The following is a 27,565-nucleotide window of genomic DNA, read 5'->3' as shown; positions in this document are numbered from 1 at the left end:
GCCAGAGCCATTTTTACATTTTTGCACACATTTAAAAAATAATTTTAGGCCTGAAGATTACATAAAACCCCCAAACATTATATATTTTCTGAAAGCAGACACCCTAGAGCAGGGTTTCTCAACCAGGGTTCCTCCTGTTTTTGCTAGGGGTTTCTTGAGCAATGGGCAATTTCTGCCTCTCAGTTAAGTTCCCAATGACACCATTGTTCCTTTTAGCTATCTGTAAGGGGGGTAATTCTTCCCAATGATGACAAGAGTAAGGAGCATTCTTCCCACTGACTGTCACACTAATGTTTTGTAAGTTGTAGATTTTTAATATTTAGCAGGGGTTCCCCGAGATCAGAAATTTATTTCAAGGGTTCCTTTGTGTTGAAAAGGTTGAGAAAGGCTGCCCTAGAGAATAAAATCCCGGCAGTTTTCATTTTTTATCTTACACGATATTACCGCAAAAGTTAATTTTAGGGGGCACAAAAACACAATAAATTACTAGATTGTTTGGTAAAATATAAACGCCGAGGTTGCAATAGATACCCAACACATCAAACCTTAAACATGTCAGTACAAGGGTGGATAAAAATCAATGATTTTTAAAAATTTATTTTTTTAAAAAAATCTGATTTTTTAAATTTAACCACTTCCCCCAAACCGACGTACCTGTACGTCAGTTTGAAGAAGTGGTTGTACCGGGGTGATGCCTGCAGCTAGAGGCCTTACCACCGTACTTTTTTTTAGAGCCATAATGGTGTTCAAATCACACATGTGAGTTATCACTGCAATCGTCAGAGCGAGAGCAATAATTCTAGCAAAAGACCTCCTCTGTTACTCTAAACTGGTAACCATTAAAAAAATTTAAAGCGTCGCCTATGGAGAATTTTAAGTACCATAGTTTGTCGCCATTCCACAAGTGTGCACAATTTTAAACCGTAACATGTTAGGTATCTATTTACTCGGTATGACATCATCTTTTACAATATAGAAAAAAATCGAGCTAACTTATTCTTTAGAGTCTTTGCTAAAAAAAAAAAAAAAAAAAAAAATATATATATATATATATATATATATATATATATATATATAGTATATATATAAAATGTTTAGGTGTTCTAAGTAATTTTATAGCAAAAAAGTAAAATTATTTTAACTTGTAAACAACGTCAGAAATAGGCCTGGTCCTTAACCACTTGCCGACCGCCGCATGACTATTTACTGCGGCGGTCAGCCCCTCACGTCGCTAGCCTGTGAGGGTCTAGGGAGCGAGCGCGCGCCCCCGGAGGTGCGCTCCCGCTCCCGAGTGGTCACGGACCCCCCCGCGCGTGTGACCGGCGGACCGATGTCCGCCGGTCACTTGGCGATCGTCGGGGGAGAGGGAGAAAGTCAGGCGGCTAGTGTAAACAAGCCGCCTGTCATTCTCCCCGGTGTATGAACGATGATCATACAGTTCTACTATGTAGAACCGTTGATCACTGTTCATACATCTGAAGCCACAGCCAATCACAGTTAGAATCACGCCCCTAGGGACACACATAGCCCCTCCCTCTCAAAAAAAGTTAACCCCTTCACTGCCAGTGTAATTTTACAGTAACAGTGCATATGTATAGCACTGATTACTGTAGAAATGTCACTGGTAACCCCAAAAGTGTCAAAAATGTCAGTCAAGGGTCCGATCTGTCCGCCGCAATGTCGCAGTACAGCAAAAAAAAAATCGCAGATCGCCGCCATTATGCGTTAAAAAAAAAACAACAAAAATGACAAAAATCTTTCTCTTTGTTAGTAAACACGATAACTTTTGCGCAAACCAATCAAAATACGCTTTTTGCAAATTTTTTTACCAAACATATGTAGCATAAAACAAATTGGCTGAAAATGTTAAAAAATTTTGATTTTTACATTTTTTTGGGGGGAATTTCATATAAAAAAATGTGAAAAATATTGTTATTTTTGCAAAATTTACGCTCTTTTTTTGTTTATAGCGCATGATCAAAAAAATCGCACAGGTGATCAAATACCACCAAAAGAAAGCTCTGTTTGTGGGAAAAAAAGGACGTCAAATTAGTTTGGGTACAGCGTCGCACGACCGCGCAATTGTCCGTTAAAGTCACGCAGTGCCGAAACGCAAAATATACCCCCTGGTCTTTTAGCAGCCAAATCCTCCAGGGCTTAAGTGGTTAAGTGCTCAAATCTGATTTTTTTGGATTTTTATCAAGTTTATTTTAATAAAATGCTTTTGGAGTACAAATCTGTCTGAAGATAGTTTTCTATTTAAGATACATTAATCATTTTGTTTATTCAGCATGAAATGAAGCTTAGTTATGTAGCATGAGGTTGTATATTCTGCAAGATTTACATTTTTGGTAAACTCATTCAATGAATCCAAGCTGAGATAACATGCACTGCATTGAATATGCAATCACACAATTTCATAGTAACCATGAGATAAAACAAAGTTCAGGAATATTCCTTTATCCCATTGTTTTGCAAATCTATGTACACTACAAACTGTATGATTGAATCGGTTCTGATATCGCTGTTTTAGTAATCTGACAGCTTATTATTCTACATAGTAAACCTTCAACTTGTTTGAAATATTAAAGATTCTAACTACCTGCAAGAATAAGTCCTTACATTTAAAAGAGCACCTGTCATTTCAGATCCATCATGGCAGCGCCTGTTAGCGGGCATCCACTCACCTGCTGCCGCCACGTCCCTCCCCTTGTTGTGCCACTGCCGCATCACCAGCCGTCCCATTAAAGTGAATGGGACTGTCGGGGAGTCAACAGCGGGTCAGAGGAGGAGCCACTGTGGGACAGAGAGGACAGTTGCTCTGTAAAAATTATGATTTAAATCAAGCCTTTTTACTAGTGATTTAAACTGTGATTTTAATCAAATCCACCCTGGTCAGTACCCTATACTTTTTATAGGGGACCCTTTAAAAGCCCCGTCTAGGTCATCAGTTTAGCGTTACGAAGGAGGTCTGACTCTAGAATTATTGCTCTTATTCCAGCGTGATATGTAACACGTGTATTACAGTCGTCGTTTTCAGGCATTGGCGCCTCACCGTGTGTATTTATGTTTGTATGTGTGTATTTGTGGGGGGCCTCAATTTTTTTTTTGCGGGTGGGGGATTATATGCTTAGGTGCAACTTGATGAATTTTTTTGGTGACAGGTTCTCCCCTGTGCTCCACTGAATGTAATACAATGCACATCGCACTGCTTTACATTCTTTCCCAGCCTTGATGGTCAGGGAAAACTATGAATGGGTACCTGTTACACATCACTTTCCGGTCAACAAGGGGAGGAGAGCGGATGTGTGTCACTCTGACATGCGCAAGGTGTGGGGAACATTTGGGCGGCAGCCCAGGCACAGGGACGACATTCCTTGTCGTCATGTTGACCTGGCGCCTGGGGTTTGTCGAGACCTGGCTTAAATATCTAAAGCTGAAACTGTTTTTTTTCTTTTCATTTTGTGTGGAGTAGGGAATGGTTAAAACTCTTGTACCATGTTTACTCCATTTGTGTCCCACTTGGGATATTTCCCTTCACTTGCTGTACTGTAGACACAACAGAAAGTGAAAGGATATCTCTCCAAAGGGAGGGGAGATGTCATCATGAAAACTTACTTATTGGAAGATCTAACCTTGTGGTTGAAACTCAAAGTTTTGGATTTCCGATCACTTTGGGTCAGAAGTTGCCAAGACAAATATAGAGATTGAACTTCCCCAACGGGGGCATTGGGGTATCTGGGTTAGGTGGCACAATACTAAGGAGAGCTGTACAATGGCTAAAGTAGTCATCACTCTTGCATTACAGTTCCAGAGCCTAGGATGGAATCCCATCAGGAACCAAAACTTTGAAGACTCGGAAATGCAGATCCATGTATTGGCTCGGAGCAGGCTCCTCTTCAATCTTGTTCATACAAAATGGATGATTGCCATTGGACACCACCCCAATGCACGCAACTCTGGCCTTGCTGCCCACTTAAGTTTGGGGAAACCGGCTAATGTTTGGAAGAGGTCTCTGCCCTTGAAACACATAAGCTGTGCCCTGGTGGATGGAAATGTTTCCTGTATAGGGACTGGATCTGTTACATGCACTCAATTGTGTACCTTTGTGAATATATCAGCATTTGGTTTTATTTAACCACTTTACCACCGGAGGATTTTGCTGTCTTACGTCTGGGCCACTTTTTGCGATTCGGCACTGTGCGACCTTAACTAACAATTGCGCGGTCATGCAACGCCGTACCCAAACGAAATTGACGTCCTTTTTTCCCCACAAACAGAGCTTTCTTTTGGTGGTATTTTATCACCTGTGCGATTTTTACTTTTTGCGCTGTAAACAAAAAAAAGCGACAATTTTGAAAAAATTATATTTTTTCACATTTTTTTATACGAAATTCCCCCCCCCCCCCCCCCCAAAAAGTAAAAATCAAAATTTTTTTGCATTTTAGGCCAATTTGTTTTCTGCTACATATTTTTGGTAAAAAAAATTGCAATAAGCGTATTTTGATTGGTTTGCGCAAAAGTTATTGCGTTTACTAACTAAGGGAAAGATTTCTGTCGTTTTTGGTGTTTTTTTTTTAACGAGTAATGGCGGCGATCTGCGATTTTTTTTTGCAGGACTGCGACATTGCAGCGGACAGATCGGACCCTTGACTGACATTTTTGACACTTTTGGGGGTACCAGTGACATTTCTACAGTAATCAGTGCTATACATATGCACTGTTACTGTAAAAATGACACTGGCAGGGAAGGGGTTAATTTTATTGGAGAGGGAGGGGTTAATGTATGCCTGGTGCTTACTGACGCGTGTGTGGGGGCTGGAGGTGACTGAGTGACACAGGGACAGATCGCAGGTTCAGCTATGCTGGACCCTGCAATCTGTCCCTGCCTGTCACTTAGGAGATCCACCCGCTCTGTTTACACAAGCGGGCAGATCTCCACACTCGATTCCCCGACGATCAGGGAAGAGCAGCGGCGATCGCCGATGCTCCACCCCTGGCCCGACTCCCGCTGTGACTGAATACAGCGGGAGCGAGCCTCCAGCGGCGCGCCGCCGAGAAGGGGGAGTGTCTGCCACCGTAGGTCTACGTCGTCAGACCTACAAGAGCCACTTTGCCGCAGTACAGCTCTAGTGAGCAGACGGCAAGTGGTTAACAAAGAGATCATACAGTATTGCACTAGGTCAGTGCGCCTTCTTTTTTTGGTTGTATTGGAATCCTATCAGGGATGCTATCTGCATGGGAGTAACCTTACCAGTAACTATGTGTAGTCACTGCTTTCTGGATTATCATTCACATTGAAAGTTCCCAGGCAGGTTTGAATATAACTGTTGGCTTTAGAAAAGTTCTTAAAAATGATGCATGTGAAAGGCAAGAAGCATGTCCCAGTATCACCAGCAGGTGCATTCCAGGATCACCAGATTAGGGGCAGAATGGGTTGGGGTGGACTGGTACAGAACAGCAAACTCTACTAAGCATGAAGTCCCAGACCAATTAGGTGCTTTTCCTTGCACAGGTCACTTGCTATTGTATGCAAGTGTAGCTCTACCCCCCGAGAAGGCGCTAGGTAAATGCCCAGGATCGTTTTCCCAGTAGTTACCTCACAGCCAAGCACACAATTCCAATTACTCTTAAGGCTCATTAACCAGTCTAGGGGTATGCTTCTATGATAAGCACATGGATAGGTAGTGGGTAATGGAAGGATACTCCAGTAACCCTTGGTAACATTTTGAGGACACTGAACTTTCTCTTGTAGAAATGTGAGCCAGGTCCTTGTCCAATAACTGATGGACTGAGCTTTGTAGTAGCAGCTTGAGGAAATTAATCTTTCTTGTTGGAAATCCAAGTAACGTCCTTTCACTAAGAATTGAATTGGCTTGGTTCTTTAGGACAAAACACACAATGTCCCCTCTAAATATGCTGACTCTAGCTTAAGAGGGAATGCAACAGCACACATTATCTCTCTCACCTGTCTGTACTTATTAATATCCTCGGGAAATTGGTTGCTTTTTTCAAATATCCTCCAGACACTTTCATTTGGTGGTATCAGACTAGATCCTTAGATGACAGCCCTTCAGTAAGCTTCAGCAACTCTCAGCAAAGTAGGCCTTGAATTGCCCTACTGAGGCCTTGACAACCTGTAGGCACATGGCAGAATAACCTAAGGGGGCTAACAGCCCCCCTAGGCTGTAATCTCCTCCTCAGGGAAATAGATCAGGCTGCTACAAGTCCCAGGGCATTTATACAGAGTCCCAGTTATCATCTGGGCGCCTCTTCCCAGGGATTAGCCAGGGCTATATGAATATTCAGTGGGTGATTAGACTCTTCCACTAACTTCCAGATGATTTCTGGCCAACCTAATCTCCTCCTCAGGGAAATAGATCAGGCTGCTACAAGTCCCAGGGCATTTATACAGAGTCCCAGTCATCATCTGGGTGCTTCTTCCCAGGGATTAGCCAGGGCTGCATGAATATTCAGCAGCTGATTCGACTCTTCCACTAACTTCCAGAAGATTTCTGGCCAACCAACCAGGGGGAAGCAGTCAATCCTGCAGCCACTGAAACACAAAACGGACAAGAACAATCAAACACAGCTACACTGATTACAGTGAGCCACAACTAAATTTGCCTACCAACGAAAGGCAGCTCCACTGAATACCGTGAGCCAGAACTGCATTTACCTAATCCCAACACCTATCTGGGAGGGTGCTACACAAGGAACAGCCCTGGAGCAGATAAAGAAACAGCCAAAGTGGTTGTAAACCCGTACATATACCCAGTGAAGTGCCCACCCTCAGGTGATACACAGAGATGAAACAAATCCTCCTACATAAGTTGTACCTGTTTAACTACAGCTGTCTTTCACCTACATCCATTCAAAGTGCAGAATTAACACAGGATCTCTCAGCTCTGAAAAGCAGGGGGCAGGAGCTGAAGTTACATCAGTGAGGAGAGCTCTGAGAGCTGATTGGAGGGAAAGGACATACCCCCCCATCACACAGGAACAGAGCTGAGGCTGTCACTCACAGGTGGTGCCCTCCCCTGTCACCATTTTTCCCTTTTTGTCAGGAAAACTTGTCAGAAGTTATTTATGCAGATAGGAAAGGTTAAAGGCAGCAGACAGAAATTACACTTAGTGCTCTGGATTGAGACAAACATACATTATAGAGGGGTTTCTATAGTGTATAATTATTTGTCCATATTTCATATCTGAGGTTTACAACCCATTTAGGAGAGCAAAATTGTCAAGAACATTATTCAGATTTAATTGCATTTATATCAATAAATCCTTAACACTTAAAATACATTTTTTTTTTTTTAAATAACGTTTTATTAGGAATTTTGAAGTAATAAACAAGGTGAACAAAGCCGAGAATAAACATTCACACTATCCAGGCAAGTAACACGATCATGGTACATGCAAGTAAACACATATATATAACTTGCATAACAAATATAGAAGAGAGATGACCCAAATAATTCCAGAGTTCAGTCCAGCCTAGAAGAGAGTGGCATGATAGCAAGGGTCCTTTTTATGTCTTGATGGCCCACCCAGGGTCCGGAAACCCCCAAGGGGAACAAGCTGTGTCCGAGCCCGGGGATCAACCATCGTAATTGGGGTTGGAATGCTCCTTGTAATTGCGGGCGGCTGGGGGCAACAAGTGTGTGTCGTCGAGTAGTGCAAAGAGGTGGGATGTCAATTGTAGAGAGCATGGGGGGAGAGGAAAATTATAACACATTTTATCAACACAAGGCTGGAAAGACACGCTGAAACTTATATTGCCACAGCTCAGTGTACCCTCAATGGACCTAAATCTGGCTAAAAATGAAATGATAACAGTTACTTAACTGACAGTTGATGCAACCAATCAGAGGGGAGGTAACACAAGCTGTTCTCTGTATTTATCACTGAGGCCTGATTGCGGTGATGAGTGTGCTGCTTCACGGAGCTCAGAATAAATGTATCCAGTTTAAACTGACATGTTATATCAATCATAAATCACAGTGACAACCATCGCAGAAGAGGGGAACCTGACAAATACAGCATCTGCAAACAGAGGGGTAACTAACGATTAAGAAAAGGGCCCCATAGGGAAAGCAGGATAGGGCCCACTAAAATCCAAACTAAAGAAATCTACTCGGCTGGTCCCATAACTCTAGCATCATGATAGAAAGTCCTTGCCTCTGACTATAGAATTTTCCTGTCACCGTGTCTCATTAGCCACCCACAGACATTAGATGACAATCACCTTATTGGATGACAATCTGATGTCTATGGATCCTCTTGGCATTCACGGGAAATAATCAGGATGGTTACTAAAATCTGTCTTGGTTTCTATTATTTTCTCCTGAGACAAACCAATTACTTTCTCTCCCTCTCCATTGATGTTCACACCAACATGTCTGCACAAAGCGCCTGGCACTGCAAGGCAGGACACAGCACAGCAAAATGCACAGTGTGGGTTGTGTTACACTGCAAAACCTGCAGCTTGCATGACATTTTTGTGGTGCATTATATTACATTGAATTTGAATCAGTTATATATACTATATTACCAAAAGTATTGGGACGCCTGCCTTTATACACACATGAACTTTAATGTCATCCCAGTCTTAGTCCGTAGGGTTCAATATTGAGTTGGCCCACCCTTTGCAGCTATAACAGATTCAACCCTTCTGGGAAGGCTGTCCACAAGGTTTAGGAGTGTGAATGTTGAGGGAATGTTTCACCATTCTTCCAAAAGCGCATTTGTGAGGTCAGGCACTGATGTGGACAAGAAGGTCTGGCTCGTAGTCTCCACTCTAATTCATCCCAGAGGTGTTCTATCGGGTTGAGGTGAGGATTCTGTGCAGGCCAGTCAAGTTCCTCCACCCCAAACTCACTCATTCATGTCTTTATGGACCTTGCTTTGTGCACTAGTTCGCAGTCATAATGGAACAGGTGGGGGCCATCCCCAAATTATTCCCACAAAGTTGGGAGCATGTGACTGGAGGGGCTGTGGCTCTGAACCTGGAAGTGCTCAGAGCTAAGGATGCATCCAGGTTCTAAATACAAAAGGGAGCAGGGAACGGTTATAACTGATGTGTAATTTTTTGTTGCTGTTTGTAATCCTGCTGGCTAGTTTCACCCTTTCTATTTGTACTGGTTACTACCAGTGGTGGGATTCAGCCGGTTCTCACCGGTTCTACAGAACCGGTTACTAAACATGTGGCAGTTCGCAGAACCAGCTTACTGCTACTGACCATCTGTGATCTGTCCTCTGTGTCCTGGCTGCGGCGCTGCTCTCTCTGCCTCTGTGTGAATCGTGACTGTCCTGTCTGTGGCTGCGGCAGCGCTCTCTCTCTCTTCCGGGAGCACTGGTTGCTAGGCTAGAGGCCGCCTAGCATCTAGCAACCAGTGACGTCACCAGGCCTTCTGACTCTGAGCCTCTTCTCCTCCAGCCAGGCCGCCTCCCAGTCCCCGCCTCCACCAGTGGCGAATCCAGGGGGGGGCATCGGGTCAATTGCACCCCCCGAAAAAAATATTACCCATGGCACTTACTGTGTAACTCTCCAGTCCATGGTCCTTTCTCCCCAGCAGGAACAGGCCAGCAGCGCGGCGGAGCTGAAAGCTTCTCTTGTAGTCCCGCCGCCGCGCCGCTGGCCTGTACAGCAGCCGCGGCCCGCCCGCAGTGAGTGCACTGGTTGCTATGCCAGCCGCCGATTGGCGTCTAGCAACCAGTGACGTCACCTCGTCGCCGGTCTAAGGAGTGGAGGAGAGCGATGCCCCAGCATCCACAGCGGAACCTCCGAGTCCTTCCTCGCGCGCTGCCTGGCTCCACCCACCTCCTCCCTCCAGGCTCCAGCAGCTTCTCTCCAAGCAGCCAGCACCGAACAATGTCCAAGGAGAAGAATCTGAGCAGTGAGCAGTCAGTGACTGTGATCTGTGACACAGAGTGACAGTGACTAGTAGTACAATGTCATCCATGTCTTTATGGACCTTGCTTCCTAGTGTGGGCACTGTGGTATATGTAAGGTTCGGGGGTACCCCAAGGAGATTGGGGGAAGGGGATTTGTTTTGGGAGGGGGAATTTGTGGGGGGCATCAGAAGGTAAGAATATTTCAAAGTGGGGAAGTTTGGAGAGGTGTGCTAGGAGTAGTGATTTGGGGGGGGGGGGGAGAGATTTGAGAGTGGAGATAAGGAGATAAGAGGATTTGTGCTAGGATAGGTGAATTGCGCTAGAAAAGGTAATATGGCGGGGGGGGGGGGGATTTGTGAATTTTTTTTGGGAGGGGCATTTGTGCTAGGAGAGAAAATTTAAGGGGGGGGGGGTTGTGCTAGGATGTGGGATCGGGTGAGGGGAATTTGGGGGGATTTGGAGTGGGGGGAGGGGGATTTGTGCTTGGAGAGGAAATTAGAGGGGTGGAGGATTTGTGCTAGAAAGGGGATTATTTTTTTTTTGGGGGGGGGGGCTATTGCTGGGAGCATATGTGGAATGAGAGGATTTAGGCAAGGCATGCAGATTAACATTCAATTTTTTTGGGGGGGAAGGGGATCTTTGGGACACTTAATGCTCATACATCTTGGGGGGGGGGGGGGGATTTGTGCTTGGAGAGGAAATTAGAGGGGTGGAGGATTTGTGCTAGAAAGGGGATTTTTTGGGGGGGGGGGGCTATTGCTGGGAGCATATGTGGAATGAGAGGATTTAGGCAAAGCATGCAGATTAACATTCAATTTTTTTGGGGGGGAAGGGGATCTTTGGGACACTTAATGCTCATACATCTTGGGGGGGGGGCGCAATTTGGCATGTTCACCCTGGGCTCTAGGTGACCTCGTCCCATCACTGGTTGAGTCTAGTTGCTGCACACTGTCAGTTAACGTGTTCTAAATGAATGGGCTATAATACATGCAAATGTATTAGTTCACCCAAACACGCATTATTGGTTGCAATGTGCTGTGATGCCTTGTAATGTAGGTACATTCTAGAAAGGTGTTGAAATGCTATACAAACTGAATGGCACCACAACACACCATCGTGTGAACTTGCCAGGTTGGCCAAGCTAACCTTGCATGTTTATGTGGTGCTCTGCTGCCTTCATTAGATTTCTTGTCCAGAGGGCAATTGGAAAATGCATGCAAGTCCAACAACCATCTGTTTATCCAAGGCCAAACTAACAGTCACACACATGTGAAGGAATATTAGGAGCCACTCCTCCTCTTCAGCAAGTCATAGAAGTCAGTTGTTGGGATGGGCAAAGAAACAACATGTTATTAAAATTCACCCCTGACAGGTGATGTGGGCCAAGTGGCACCTTGGTCTTCCTCACAGCACTCCCCAAGAGACGATGGGCCGGCAACCCTGGTGGCCACCAGCCTACTTTGCAGCAAGATGCCACCAGGTCACACGCCTCAGAATCACGCCAACAATGGATAACAGTAACAGGGAGGCTATGGTGAGGAGACAGCAATCAGGTTTACTTATGGCTGAGGTCGAAGAAGGCAGCAGTCAAAGAGAGTCAATTTTATTCATACATCAAAACAGGCTGCAGGGAGGGATAGCCTGCTTACAGGTAAAGGTCGAGGAAGGCAGCATGCAAAGATTGTCAGGAATGGGCAAAGTCGGCAACAGAAACAGGAGACGCGGGCAGATTCAGACAATCTGGGTCAGCAACAAAAAAAGCAGAAAACAAGCTAAGAGTCCAAATGGTAGCTGTCAGGAAATCACAGAACTGGCTGCCTTTTAGTGAAATTAAACCCACAGCACTTTAAGCACTTTCAGCAGCTGAAAAAAATCACGTACTTAGCATGTTGCTTCTTTATCTTTAATTTCTTGCCTATGTTCCAGTGTAAGATGGTACCATGATGACTGTCCCTTTTTCCCATTTCAGAGTGGCTCCTTTCTCTTGCAGCATCCTATGGAGTCACTCTTGCATGTAGGGACTAGTGTTGTGCCTCCCTACACTGCGTGCACTTATAGAAACACACAGCCCTGTAGCCTAGGATGTTAAGGCACTCTCTTGCTCTTCCCTCCCTCCCTCCTCCTCCTCCTCCCTTCTTCAAGCTAATAGACTGACTGGAAACTGTGCTTTTCATTGTTAGCTCTTTCCGCAAAGACCAGAAGTTCAGGGAAGCACCACTGAGAAAACAGGAGTTGGGTTAGTGCTTACCTAAACTTCTCGTCTTCACAGGAAAGAGCTAACAATGAACAGCACAGTTTCCAGTCAGTCTGTTAGCTTGAAGAAGGGAGGCAGTGTAGTCTTACCCCAGCACTTAGTGATAAGTGCTGGGGTTGGAAGTTTAGCAAATAATATATTGGGGAATGTTTATTATATTGTGCTCAATGTGTTAAACTAACTAATAACATTGAGGGTTTAATATTGCTTTAAGGCAGTGGTCTCCAAACTAAGCCGGATGTGGCCCTTTGCTCGCCTTTATCTGGCCCTTAGGCCACTGACACCAATGACGGGGCATTATTCCCCCCAATGACACCAATGATGGGAGCGCAATTCCTCCAGCTAACACCAATGATGGGGGGCTATTCATCCAACTGACACCAATGATGGGGCACTATTCCTCCCACTGACACCAATGATGGGGCACTATTCCTCCCACTGACACCATTGATGGGGCACTATTTCTTCCACTGTCGCCAAGGATGGGGCACTATTCCTCCCACTGACACCAATGATGGGGCACTATTCCTCCCACTGACACCAATGATGGGGCACTATTTCTTCCACTGTCACCAAGGATGGGGCACTATTCCTCCCACTGACACCAATGATGGGGCACTATTCTTCCCACTGACACCAATGATGAGGCACTAATCCTGCCACTGACACCATTGATGGGGCACTATTTCTTCCACTGTCACCAAGGATGGGGCACTATTCCTCCCACTGACACCAATGATGGGGCACTATTCCTCCCACTAACACCAATGATGGGGCATTATTCCTCCCACTGACACCAATGATGGGGCACTATTCCTCCCACTGACACCAATGATGGGGCACTATTCCTCCCACTGACACCAATGATGGGGCACTATTCCTCCCACTGACACCAATGATGGGGCACTATTCCTCCCACTGACACCAATGATGGGGCATTATTCCTCCCACTGACACCAATGATGGGGTACTATTCCTCCTAATGACACCAACGATGGGGCATTATTCCTCCCACTGACACCAATGATAAGGCATTATTCCTCCCAATGACATCAATGATGGGAGCGTAATTCCTCCCGCTGACACCAATGATGGGGGGCTATTCCTCCCACTGACACCAATGATGGGGCACTATTCCTCAAATCTCAGCAGGTCCCTGCTAAACTGCCCGAGATTCGAACCATCTATGGCCGGCTTTAGATAATGATTATTAGGAAAATGATTATAGAAGAATATAAATTATTTGCAAAGAACCTTCAATCATTTACGAGTGTATTCATTCACTGAGCACTGCCAGGGGAAATCATCACACAATCCGGTAGAAGGGGAGCTTCCACTATGTGTTCCACATACCTTTACATCGATGGTCCCGATAAGCCTGCCTTTATAATGAGAGATCCATGTATTATACTCCTGCAAAAAAAAAAAATACAATAAATAACATGGAATTATGTCACAATATAGAGTAACAGTATATTTATTTGCAGGGTAAGATCCTAAAAAGGCCAATTACACACAAGGCTGATATTTCATAGTGATGTGGTGGATGGAGGCAGATTGAAACATTTACTGGTTTAAAACCTCCTTTGGGTTCTCCAATTCATTATTTTACACTGTAAAGGATGCGGTGTAGCACTGAGGCTCCTCTGGCACCTGTGGCAGAGCAGATTTCATGCAGGTGGTTCCGCCCACCGTGTCTCTGCTAGTGGCGTGCTTTCCAATATGCGTCTTGCCCCGCTCTGACCAGCAACAAACTGGAAACCACTGCGAAACCAATGCGACTTTTGCGACTTTTCGCTTTTCTTTGAGATATAAGCACAAGTGGATATATGTGACCCTGACCTACCCCTAGAAGGAAGTGGTTCCCAAAGAAAGAGGAGTCCAACAGGCACTTTAGGTCCCAGAGGCCTCTGGTGAGTGGCCACTACCTACTAAGTGGAGGATCAGAGATCTGTTGCACCATTGATTTGCACCAAGGGAAGAAGGAAAATACACCATTTGGCACCACTTCCATGGGCACTATTTGTTGTTAACCACTTGCCGACCGCTCACTGAGCTGGTACTGCGGCAAAGTGGCTCGATATCATGCAGCGACGTAGACTTACGCTGGACTCCCCTCCTTGTGGGCGGCGCGCGCGCGCCGCCGGAGGCTCGCTCCCGCTGTATTCAGTCACAGCGGGAGTCGGGCCAGGGGATGAGCGGCGGTGATCACCGCCGCTCTTCCCCAATCGTCGGGGATCGAGTGTGGAGATCCGCCCGCTTTGTTTACAAAGCTGAACCTGCGATCTGTCCCTGTGTCACACAGTCTCCTCCCCCCACACACGTTAGTAAGCACCAGGCATACATTAACCCCTTGATCACCAATAAAAGTTAACCCCTTCCCTGCCAGTGTCATTTTTACAGTAACAGTGCATATGTATAGCACTGATTACTGTAGTAATGTCACTGGTACCCCCAAAAGTGTCAAAAATGTCAGTCAAGGGTCCGATCTGTCCGCCGCAATGTCGCAGTCCCGCAAAAAAATAATCGCAGATCGCCGCCATTACTAGTTAAAAAAAAAAAAAAATTACATAAATTTCCCGTAGTTAGTAGCTGCGATAACTTTTGCGCAAACCAATCAAAATACGCTTATTGCAATTTTTTTTACCAAAAATATGTAGCAGAAAACAAATTGGCCTAAAATGTTAAAAAATTTTGATTTTTAAATTTTTTTTGGGGGGGGGGGGGAATTTCATATAAAAAAATGTGAAAAATATTGTTATTTTTTCAAAATTGTCGCTCTTTTTTTGTATATAGCGCAAAAAGTAAAAATCGCACAGGTGATCAAATACCACCAAAAGAAAGCTCTATTTGTGGGAAAAAAAAAAGACATAAATTTAATTTGGGTAGAGCATCGCATGACCGCGCAATTGTCCGTTAAAATAACGCAGTGCCGAATCGCAAAATATGGCCTGGTCAGGAATGGGGTAAAATCTTCCGGTCTTAAAGCGGTTAAAAATACGCTCATTGAGAATTTTTTTGTCAAAGATATGTAGCTAAATACATTTTGGCCTAAATATATGACAAAAATTGAATTTATTGGATATTTTTTAACTGTCAAAGTAGAAAAATATTGTTATTTTTTTCAAAATTGTCACATTTTTTTATTAATATCGCAAAAAATGAAAAGCGCAGAGGTGATAAAATACCACCAAAAGATAGCTCTGTTTGTGGGAAAAAGAGGACGTAAATTTTGTTTGGGTACGGCGTTGCATGACCGCGCAATTGTCAGGTAAAGTCGCACAGTGCCGAATCACAAAAAGTGGCCTGGACGTAAGGCAGGAAAATCCTCCGGTGGTAAAGTGGTTAATATATGCATTGTTGCATTGCACACAATTTTAAGGAATATTTTTTTAACCTTAATTATTTTTGGATGAGCACCTTATATCACGTCTTCAACATTGGTTTACATAAGAGAGCTTTTATACACTTTATATTTAGCACCTTTAATATTGTAAATCTTAGTTCTCTGGCACCCGCAATGTGCATGATACTCTGTATTTAAAATTGATTTAATAATTTATGATAATTATTGCACATATTGGGATATAGCACGTATTGAGATATTAGCACGGTTTGTCACAAGCACTTTTTTTTTATAATTAATTATTTATTCCTTTTAATGTCATTCATTTATGTCACTTTTGTGTGGAAAAGTCACACCCACCCCAATACGGGAGTTGGAGTCACTTAATAATAAGGCTCCATGTACACGGGACGCTGGAAATGGCCGTTTAGGAGCAGTTGGGCGTTTTTTTCAGAAGCCCCTGAACCCATCTACATTTTATCTTATCTGTCCATGTACACCGGGTCGTTTACAGTCATTTGCAGGCAGTTGCGTTCAGGGACTGTTTTTAGAACGCAATTATTTGCGTCTAAACGCATCCGAACGCATCTGAACGCGATGACCCGCGTTTAGCGTTCGCGTTTTTCCATTTTAAAGGGGAATAATTTTTTTGACCTCTAGGAACGCTTCTAAACGCAAACGCTGCTAAACGCCCACTAAACGCGGGTACAAACGCGACTGAACGGACGTTTCAAACGTCCTAAAAATTCCAGCATTCAAAGGGACTTTTAACAACGTCCCGTGTACATGGAGCCTAAGATTGCATGAAGTGTATATCCTCTACAGTTATACGCACTTGTTTGTGTTAATTAATCAGTAGCAGCGCCTCATTATATATCACACAATAACATTTGGTTAGCATTTACTTCTTATTAAACTTGCTGATTTTTACTGTAGCTGAAGTTAAAAGAAACCTGAAATAGTGGCTGTCTTTGAGTTACTGACCCAAAAAGGCAAGCAGACAAAAGATTCTGAATTTCTTCTACTTTAAAAACCTAAAGACCTAAAAGGAATCTATAGTCATTGGAATCCAGAGTCCATATTTAGAAAAACACCATTCTAGTGGCAGCTCCCCATTGAGTGAAGCAAAACTGCAGAAACAAAAGAGAACAGACAGGGGCGCCAGCCTAGGTGCAGCAGATTAAAACACAGATTGATGGATAAAAAGATAAGTAGCTGCTCAGAAAAGTAGTACAGAATAGGGCATATATCGAATGGTAGTGTCTGGCCCAGATGGAGATGTCCAGGGATCTGTCGCTGATGGTATGCCGCTCCTCAGCCTGGTATGTCTGTACCGGACTGGGAGGCCCCGGAAGCAACGCCCAATGGGAAATCACAGACAGGTCAGTTGATGTGTTTCTAAGCTTCCGCTTCTTATTTAGACCTGCACCAGGGCTGGCACCCTGTCAGTTTCCCATTGATTTCAATAGGCTGCCCTACACACGACAAATGCAGGAAGGTAGGCATTGGAGTTTTTGCCACCTTGTGCTTTGCATGTTTTTTACTGTGAGTCAGCAATCTTACATAAGGACTGGGAGAGAGTTCTCTTGTTTAAAATATTTTATATGTTTAAGATCGTATAACAAATAGGTAAGGATATGGAAGTAATTTCCCAAATACATGAAAATTGCATTGCACAGGGTCCAAACAGGAACAAAACATATCTATCAATTTGAAGTATAGAACTATATTGTAAAGGTGGAGTTCAGTCGGGGTAAAGGAAAAAGGGGAGCAAGGTCACGATCTCCTCCAGGACACCCCAAAAGGGATCAAACTGTGCCCCGGAGGGAGACCATACAGTAAGAGAATCAACATACAAACTAATATAAAGTGAAAATTATAGGGCATCAAGAAGGACTGTGTTCCGTTTGGAGCAATAATAAGAAAAATGTAGTAATGGGGTGTCCTCTAAAGACACCATGAAATAGGACCCGAATATTTGGAAACTAGATGACTGTAGTTAAAAATAATTGTATTTAAAGAAAACCATATAATAAGGGTATAGGAAAGAGAAAAGAGGAGTAGAAAGAAGGAGGCGCGAGCCGAATAAGAATAGAGAAAAGAGGCTGCAGAGTCAAGAAAAGGAAGGAAAGAAAGGTAGGAAGTAGATCTCGAGACTAGGGCAAGAATCCATATGAGCCGGTGTGGATAAGGGTATTACCAAAAAAGTAGCACATATTCATTAAAATCTGGAGGAAGAATTTTAGAAATTCACGGTCTACAGATGGAGTCAAATTTGCGTTATCCAAAGCTGTCATTTTAGCATGCAACATGGCACAATTCATACGGTGCTTGGTTTCAATGAGGTTTAAAGAAAGGAATATCCATGCTTTGGCTATCATCTGCTTTGCGAGTTGAGGAGTTGGATAAAAAGTCTAAATTGTTTGCGCGAAAGACATTCCGGTTTAGGATTCAAAAGAGCCGTTACCTGTTCAGGTAGAATTTGGGTGTCAAATATTGTGGATGAGTTGACAATCGACAATGCCACCAAGTATGTAGGTGGCAGAGAGTTCTCAACCGTCTTTAAGCGCCAAGTACCGATGTGAAGCTTACTCATGACATTCTCATTTGCTCCCATCAGCCAAGTGGAGCACAGGCAAAGTGAGTGCTGGCAGCTGGTGGGACCTAAGCTAAGCACAAGTTCACATTAAAGCGGTTGTAAACCCTTCCATATACCCAGTGAAGTGTGGAGCCTCAGGTGATGCACAGAGATTAAATAAATCCTTCTATATAAGTTGCACCTGTTTATCTCCAGTCTTCTCTACATCTGTTCAAGGTCCATAATTTATAAAGTTTGTCTGAGCTGTCAGAAAAAAGTAGGCGGAGAGAGCTGAAGTTACACTCTGCAGGATTCAGTCAGGAGAGCTCTGAGAGTCAATTTAGAGAGTAGGGACACAGCCCCCTTCACACAGGAAAAGAGCTGAGGCTGTGTGCTGAAACCCTGTCCCCGATTACCTTTTTTCTCTTGGTGTCAGGAAAACTTGTCAGAAGTGATTCATGCTGGTAGCAGAGAAAGGAGGCAGCAGACAGAAATGCCACTTAGTGCTCTGGATTGAGTACACACTATAGAGGGCTCTGGATTGAGTACACACTATAGAGGGCTCTGGATTGAGTACACACTATAGAGGGCTCTGGATTGAGTACACACTATAGAGGGCTCTGGATTGAGTACACACTATAGAGGGATTTGCTTTGTTCATATTTCATGTCTAAGGCTGGGTTCACACCTAATGCGGATGCGGCTCACAGCAGGGGTCCAGTGTGTCCCTGTTTTCTGTTTCAGGGACAAATCAGGCCCTGAAACTGAGTCAAAGACACACAGTACCCCTGTGTAATCGGCACCTCAGCCGCCCAGGAGATGAGTGAACCAACTCCACTGAGAACCGGTCACAAACACAGCCGGTCACAATCTCCTGCAGGTAAAACCACATCAAATTCGTGTGAACCCAGCCTGAGGTTTACAACCACTAAGGTGAGCTTATAGGTTGTAGAGAGGTCAAGAGTTGGCATCATCAGTGTGAGATCCACAAGTAGTTGAAGCGGTACAAAATCTGCAGTCCCGTTAAGTGGCATAACCTTCCTATGCTATGCAGACAGTGCATCAGGAGTAATAAATTACATTTAATGGAATGGAGTATTTGTACCATTCTACTAAATTTTGGCAAGGAAAGCAAACTAACCATTGTTCTTTAGCTGTGTATTTAGCCATATAGATGGTGCCCTACTGTACTACCCATGAACCAAGCTTATCGCCTCATCATAAATAAGTCACACCGCTGAAGGACAACACCCTCTACGTCTGAATTATAATGAAGTCATAGCCCAGGTTCACACTGAGGCTGTTTTGAAATCATGGGGGTTCAGCTACATGATTTCAAGCCGGCATCTCAGTCCGACTTCGGGGGCGACTTCACAGACATCTTTGCAGGTTCCTGCACAGATGTCTATTGAAATCGCCCCCAAAGTTGCCAAAAGTAGTACAGAAACTACTTTTGGGAATCAGTGTGGCGCCGCAAAGTCGGCATCGCACTGATTCAGACGGTGCAACTTCCGCCAAATGGCTCCGATTTGACATGTCAAATCGGACCAATGTGTCCAATGTGAACATGGGCTCAAAGCTGGACAGAAACCACCAGGAATTTGCTTAGGTGCCTAATTCCCCTTTAATACCAAAAAAAAACTGTGCCACACTTTTTGTAAAGCCCATCTGCCAGTGATATTTGTCTATCTGGTTATCCTTTATTAAAGTCTGTCAGATGCTACAAGGAATTTGTGTATAAGAGGATTGCTCCTATCATAACTAAGAGGTTTACAACAAAATCCAAACAAGCTCAACTCCATAGTACATTGCGGAAAAAGGTTTAAAAAAAATAAATAAAAAGGCTTTCAACTAGAGAGCCACCGGCACAAATAAGACATTAACCGCTTTGCAAGCCGGTTTGCTGAGCAATAAAAAGACAAGCGGGGATGGTGGTTGGAAGAGATCCTGACGCGGCCTTGATTACCTTTTCCAAATGACAGATGGAGCTTCCACCAAACACCTAAAATAATTGCCATTTAGGGCTTGCAACTGTCACAGGTGAACTGAAAGAGCAACAGGTTCGTCTATCACACGCCGCTTGGCTAACGGGTAACTTTTAAACGACCATCCGGGGAAAGAGGAAAAAAAAAAAAACAGGTCTCTAAATCAGAAACGATAATATATTAAATAGATTTCAGGAGCTTAGCATTTTTAATGAGATTTTCTGCTTGAAAATAAATACTTTAATCTTGCTAGCTTCATCCTGATTACATGTTGATGGCAATATCCTCTTCCAGTTGGTTGGTAGTTCTTACGAAAAAAAATAAAAAAAATAAAATGTAAAATTATCTTTGAGACTTTACTAATACAAGCAGGGGAACTCGTGTTTTCTACCTTCAGATTACGTAAACCTAAACTTCAGGCAAACAGCTAAATATGCAGTTGAAATATACTTTATACAGCAACCAGAAGATCTGCAATTCTGTTCAGCTAGTCTTGAGATTCAGAACTGTAGTCAGGTCTAGGGATGCACCGATCCGGCATTTTTGGAGCCGATACCGATATCTGGCGAGGTGAAATCGCCGATACCGATACGGAACCGATCCGGAGCTACACACAAAGCAAGCCGCTGCTTCATGTGTGTGGCTCCTCCATTCACAGGCGGATTGCATCTGATATCACTCCGCCTGTGAGCCGGCCCTATACAGGAAGTAGCGGCTCCCATCCCATACTACTACTGCACCTAGTAAGGGATGGCTGAGCCGTTACTCAGCAAAAACAGGATCGGCCTGTGGGACGGCTGAACTTTACCGATCTACGATTGAGCTATTTTGTCTGGATCGGCGCCGATTTCCGATGCATCCCTAGTCAGGTCCCTGACCTCGAGTGAAAGTGTTAGGCACCTTTCACACGAGAGATGCGCCCGATGGACAGCGTTTTGCTCAGTGGGTATCGAACCGCCGATCCCCGCTGAGCAGGCGGATGGATGACAGCTCCGTCTCCGCTTACTTTGCAGAGACAGAGCTGTCAGAGACCCGCTCTTCTCTATGGGAGATTCCGGACAAGCAGTCCGTTTTCATCTAATCTTATCCAATCCGATCCTCCAGATGGATGGAAAATAGGGTTTCCATCCGTCCGGATTTCACGGACAGGATCAGAATCAGATAGCAGCGGGGTGTCAGAGGAGATGTCTCCACTGACATCCGCCGCTCCATAGGGCTGCATGGAGCATCCGATCCGGTCCGCCTGAAAAACTGACAGGCGGATTGGAAATAGGGTGACCACGTGTCCCGGATCGCCTGGGACAGTCCCGCATTTGGAGAGTCTGTCCCGGGTCCCGGTCACCCTCATTCCGGGACAATGCAGTGTCCCGGAATGATCTGAGCCCGTGAGCCGCCGTCCGCAGACCGCTGCTGTGCTGTGACAGATAGTCACTTCCTTATACTATGCGATCGCCGAATCAGATCGGCATCGCATAGTACTGTCCAGTGTGTGTGGCTCCTCCCCTGCCTTGCTGCACGCAGTGCGCGGCCGAGTCACGTGACGACGGTGACGTCAGCCGGAGCCGGGATCTCTACTGTGCAGCGCCTCAGCCTGCTGTAACTGACTGTCTGTAATCCAATGGCCAGTATTATCAGCATTTAAGAGGACAAAATGTAAGTTTAACTTTTTATAGAGTAATATATTGGTTATTTATACATTAAGAAATATGTGGAATTGTTTTGCAGTCTGTTATTTATGGTTGGTAAAGTATTCATATTTTGTAAAAGTTCCTGCTCATTAAGAAAAAAAAAAAAATTAAAAAAACTGTTCTTTAATGCAACTTGTTTTGTTTTCTATTTCTTCAGAGATATCTAAGTAGCCAGTTAAAGTGTGCAGAAATACTGAAAAATGCACAGACATATATGTTTTTGCCAGTCTCACGTATAAGTTTGACGAAATGCACTTGGGAAAGTAAGTGTCCCTGAATGGCAGTTAGGAAATGTGGTCACCCTAATTGGAAAGCCTGTGTGAAAGGGGGCCTAAAGCTTTAGAACTAGTTTAAATGTATTACTACCGCAAAGGGCTTGACAAGCCATCTATGTGATAATACAAAGAAAGTGGCAGGTGCTCTTTAAGCTGACATCAGTGGTCTATTAGACCTTAGATACCTCCTCTGCATTCATCCAATGAGACTAAAGAAACAGAATCCCTGATTGGCAGCTCACCCGGTACTGCTGCCAGGAAAATATCCCTATGGAGAACTGACAGACAGAAGATTAACATCTTCACAAGGGAAGGCCGACAACGGCAGTCTCTATATTGTCAGCACAGGTTTCCTTTAAGGCCAAAATATCTTCCTCCCGACTGAAGAAAACAGTGGCAGTTATCAGCAGCAAACCATCTCTTCCCAACTCCACACTGCTGCATCAAAGGGCCGGGGGTAGGGCTCATACACACACTTGCAGATACTCTACTGAAGTTTTGGTATTCTTTTAAATAACCTTCAACCTTCACAGTTCAGCATCAGCAGATGAAACCGTATGCAGAGAAAAACACCCAATTATTCTGCTGCACCTCACATTTCTGGGCCCGGGCTTTGTGCAATAATTGGAAAGTCATGGTACATTTTACACAGACAATGAACCCCCTCCTCCAAAAAAAAACATGCTCTGATTGACTGGAAAATGGACATAAGACTCAGACAGTTGTTGTTTTAATGCACAATAGAAACTGTAACCGCAAGGCCAATTTAATTTAATTCATCGAAGGTCACACAATACGAACGCGCAGGCCCGCAGAAGAGATAATCAATGCATTTGTGTCTGGCTGCTGACTGTTGCCAAAAAAAAAAAAAAGTGTCGGTTGAAATTGCAGACACAAACGGCAAGAGCGCTGAGTGTTAAATCAATAGATGTTTTAAGAACAAACAGCTAAATCTCCCTTCTGGCAGTTAAAGAAGGTATGGTGTATGGTTGTAATGGAATATTCTCTTACTCATTTATGTAGGCCTGACAACCCCCAAAACAACTCAGCACAGGGATGGTGGGAACCCCTCATAATGGGAACTGGAGGTGTACAGATCCAGGAACTCAGCACAGGGATGGTGGGGACCCCTCATAATGGGAACTGGAGGTGTACAGACCCAGGAACTCAGCACAGGGATGGTGGGGACCCCTCATAATGGGCACAGCGGGTGTACAGACCCAGGAACTCAGCACAGGGATGGTGGGAACCCCTCATAATGGGCACAGCAGGTGTACAGACCCAGGAACTCAGCACAGGGATGGTGGGAACCCCTCATAATGGGAACTGGAGGTGTACAGACCCAGGAACTCAGCACAGGGATGGTGGGGACCCCTCATAATGGGCACAGCGGGTGTACAGACCCAGGAACTCAGCACAGGGATGGTGGGGACCCCTCATAATGGGCACAGAAGGTGTACAGACCCGAGAACTCGGCACAGGGATGGTGAGAACCCCTCAAAATGGGCACAGCGGGTGTACAGACCCGAGAACTCAGCAAAGGGATGGTGGAAACCCCTCATAATGGGCACGGCAGATGTACAGACCCAGGAACTCAGCACAGGGGTGGTGGAACCCCTTATAATGGGCACAGCAAGTGTACAGACCCGGGAACTCAGCACAGGGATGGTGGGAACCCCTCATAATGGGCACAGCAGGTGTACAGACCCAGGAACTCAGCACAGGGATGGTGGGAACCCCTCATAATGGGCACAGCAGGTGTACAGACCCAGGAACTCAGCACAGGGATGGTGGGGACCCCTGATAATGGGCACAGCAGGTGTACAGACCCGGGAACTCAGCATAAGGATGCTGGGAGCCCCTCATAATTCTGTAAACACAGCAGGTGTACAGACCCAGGAATTTAGTGCAGGGATAGTGGAAGCCCATTATAATAAAAAAGTATTATAAATGCCAGATCCCCCACTGAGGAAACCGCAAGGGGACCTTCTACATGTTGGTCAAAGTGGTGCTTATAGATGTCTGGTTTCACCCATATGTATAAATAATTACAAACTTTAGAGAGAACACATTGCTATACTATAAAAAGTTATTAAAACGTAAAAATCCAATGATAAGATTATTGTGGACCAAAAATAAAAAAGTCAGGATTTGCTATCTTATATTGAACAGTACTGTGAAAATGTACCATTTGCCTAGAAAACCTCCTGAAAAATAGCAGTGTACTTTCTGTAGTATAAAAGGAGAGACGGCCCCGGAATCTGCACTACAATGAAACCCGACAGTCTCGGGAGTAAAAGCAGCCTCAGCCCGGTTCCATCCTTTCTTTCTGTGTCCTAAAAGCCGTATATCTGCAGTGTAAGATCATCGACGGCAGTGCTGCCCCGACCTCTAGTCTCACCAGGTTTGGACTGAGATGTAGTAATCACGACTTTGCTGTGTTTACTGTTCTCCATGATGGAGAGAATGCGGTTCCTGAGGACCTGCAGTGCAAGAATATTCCTGCTTCTTCTTCATTCATTCTGTAGATCCATGCTTCCTCCACCTGCTTCTTGACTGTTACCCCTCTAGTCATCAGATCAGCAGTCATCACGGAGGTACCTCAGATATGAGGAAGTTCTACTCCTCTACCAAGATAGCCTCCTCCCCATGACTTAGATCCCATTCACACTGCCGCGACCAGAAAGTCGCCTCATAAGGGGGCGACTTGTTAGCGCGACTTCAGCACGACTTTGCGCGAATTCAGCTCGACTTGTATGATAGAGCAATCAGAATATGATGGTTCTGGGTCATGCTCAATCACACAAAAAAAAGTTCTTAAAAATTGTCGTTTTTGATAGAGAGCCAATTATTGAAAAAAAAAAATATTATTTGGATTTAGTGTCTGGGGGGTCTAAAAAGTGTACCAGTGAAGTTTCAGCTCTGTAGCATGTCCAGAACCAGAAAAAAAAAGATAATTTTTCTTAGAATTTTTAGTAGCGTAGGGATGGGGCTCCGCTCCACCTGGGCGTTTTTGTTGCAGGCGTTTATCGGGCATTTTTTGGGTGTCTTTGGAGGCAGGCATGACATCTGAACTTCTGTATAGGGGTATCTATACACACACATATATATATATATATATATATACATACACACATATAGGTGTAATAGGAGCGGAGCCACATCCCTGCAAATAATTTCATTAGCGCATGGATGTGGCTCCGCTCCTATTACACCTATATGTGTGTATGTATATATATATATATATATATATGTGTGTGTATATATATATATATATATGTGTGTGTGTATATACCCCTACACAGAAGTTCAGATGTCATGCCTGCCTCCAAAGACGCCCAAAAAATGCCAGATAAACGCCTGCAACAAAAACGCCCAGGTGGAGCGGAGCCCCATCCCTACGCTACTAAAAATTCTAAGAAAAATTATCTTTTTTTCTGGTTCAGGACCATTTTAATGGAAAGTCGGATCACAAGTCGCTTCAAATAAGATAAGGAGGCGACTCCCATTGAAGTCTATGGGACAAGTCGGATACAAGTCGCCTCAAAGTAGTACAGGACCCTTTTCTGAAGTCGGAGCGACTTCAGTAGTGCCAATTAAGACGGCACTCATTGATTAACATTGCTTTTGTTATGTCAAGCGACTTGGGGCGACTTGAGGGCACACAAGTCGCCTCACAAGTGGCGGCAGTGTGAATGGACTCTAAGCCCCGTGGGCTGTGAGAAACCTGTTGAGGGTGTGGCCTGGATAAGGCTCTGCGGTGTATGATCATTTAATGCACTGCTGCCCGACTTTTAGTCTCACCAGGTTTGGAGTGAGATTGAGTAATCGGGACTATGCTGTGTTTACTGTTCTCCTTGCTGGAGAGAAAGCTGTTCCTGAGGAACTGCAGTGCAAGAATATCCCTGCTTCTTCTTCATTCATTCTGTAGGTCGATGCTTCCACCATCTGCTTTTTGACGGTTACACCTCTAGTCATCAGATTACCAGTCATCACAGGGACACCTCAGACATAAGGAAGTTTTACTCCTCTACCAAGATGACCTCCTTCCCATGAATAAACCCCATGTGGGGGGGGGGGGGTGAAACATGCCTGACCTGGACGGAGTCTAGGCTGGGGCTGCTTCCACTCTTCACATGAGGGTTTTGTTTGATGTGCGGCTCCTGGGACTTATTTTCCTTTCTCACTCACTCATTCATACAGAGACACAGAGCAGAACCATGTCATTAATGGCCGCAAGGAGATCACACACATTATTGTTGACTAGTCCTTTGCCCTCTGCTTGTCTTTTGTGGTGGGCACAGCATCAAGGTTTCACGTCCTCTCTAAGCTCTCTTTTGCATGTATATCTAACAAAAAATGAAGCAGATAACAGTTCCACTTTAACTCAAGGCAGCGCAGCCAAGTCTCAGTAAATCGCAAATCTGAATAATCTGCGTCTGTTCAGATGAGAGGGACTCGAGCATTCATTGTGCTATCTCCGCCACTCCGACATTTCCTGAGGGTTGTAATATCAGCATTCTGATTGTTCCTGCTTATTACCGTGAAAAAAAAAAAAAACACTCACACACAAGACTTGTAGATGGGAACATCTGTCTGACTCTTCACAAACAGTTTTGCTTGATAGATAATGGGCTTGTGTTGGATTGTTAATAAACTCTCGTTCCTTATGGGTGCCGTACTCCGCTGGAAGGAAAGCACGCTGTCTAATGTGATATATTAAGTAACCCATGCGGAATACAGACGTGCGCCACGCTGTTTATATGCAAATAATGGACTTCACTGGCAGGTCTGTTAAAAAAATAAATAATAATCGAAAACACAGCTGTAAAAGGAAAAAAAAAAAAAAGTACTCCTAGCTTTTTGAGGCCTCAGCACCGCCGTCAATAGGAACATTTGGTTGGTGGCGGTTTAACTACTTTAGTCCCGGAATATTTGGCTGCTCAATGACCAGGCCCTATTTTGCGATTCAGCACTGCATGACTTTAACGGACAATTGCGCGGTCATGCGAAGCTGTACCCAAACGAAATTGACGTCCTTTTTTTCCCACAAATAGAACTTTCTTTTGGTGGTATTTGATCACCTGTGCAATTTTTAATTTTTGCGCTATAAACAAAAAAAGAGCGACAATTTTGAAAAAATAATATTTTTCACATTTGTTTATATGAAATTCTCAAAAAAAATTTAAAAATCAAATTTTTTTTAACATTTTAGGCAGGTTTGTTCTGGTTTGCACCAAACGTTATTACGTTTACTAACTACGGGAAAGATTTATGTCATTTTTATTGTTTTATTTTTTTTACTAGTAATGGCGGTGATCTGCATTTTTTTGCGGGACTGCGACATTACGGCGGACAGATCGGACCCCTGACTGACATTTTTTGACACTTTTGGGAGTACCAGTGACATTACTACAGTAATCAATGCTATAAATATGCACTGTTACTGTCAAAATGACACTGGCAGGGAAGGGGTTAACTTTATTGGTGATCAAGGGGTTAAGTGTGACCCTAGGGGTGTGATTCTAACTGTCAGGGGGTG

General features: G+C 44.3%; 1 long non-coding RNA gene across 1 annotated transcript in view; it reads right to left on the bottom strand.

Annotated features, from left to right (window-relative positions):
• Window positions 1-27,565, bottom strand: part of LOC309561228 — an 864,211-nt gene that overhangs the window by 255,393 nt on the left and 581,253 nt on the right. Inside the window, exon 3 of the long non-coding RNA XR_014225552.1 lies at window positions 13,505-13,564. This is a non-coding gene — a long non-coding RNA (uncharacterized lncRNA). The remainder of the gene's footprint in view (window positions 1-13,504; window positions 13,565-27,565) is intronic.

The sequence above is a fragment of the Pelophylax lessonae genome, assembly GCF_965119305.1.
Source record: "Pelophylax lessonae genome assembly, chromosome: 8".
Taxonomy (NCBI): domain Eukaryota; kingdom Metazoa; phylum Chordata; class Amphibia; order Anura; family Ranidae; genus Pelophylax; species Pelophylax lessonae.
Note: the sequence above shows the minus strand (reverse complement) of the source record. Positions and strands in the feature narration are given on the sequence as shown.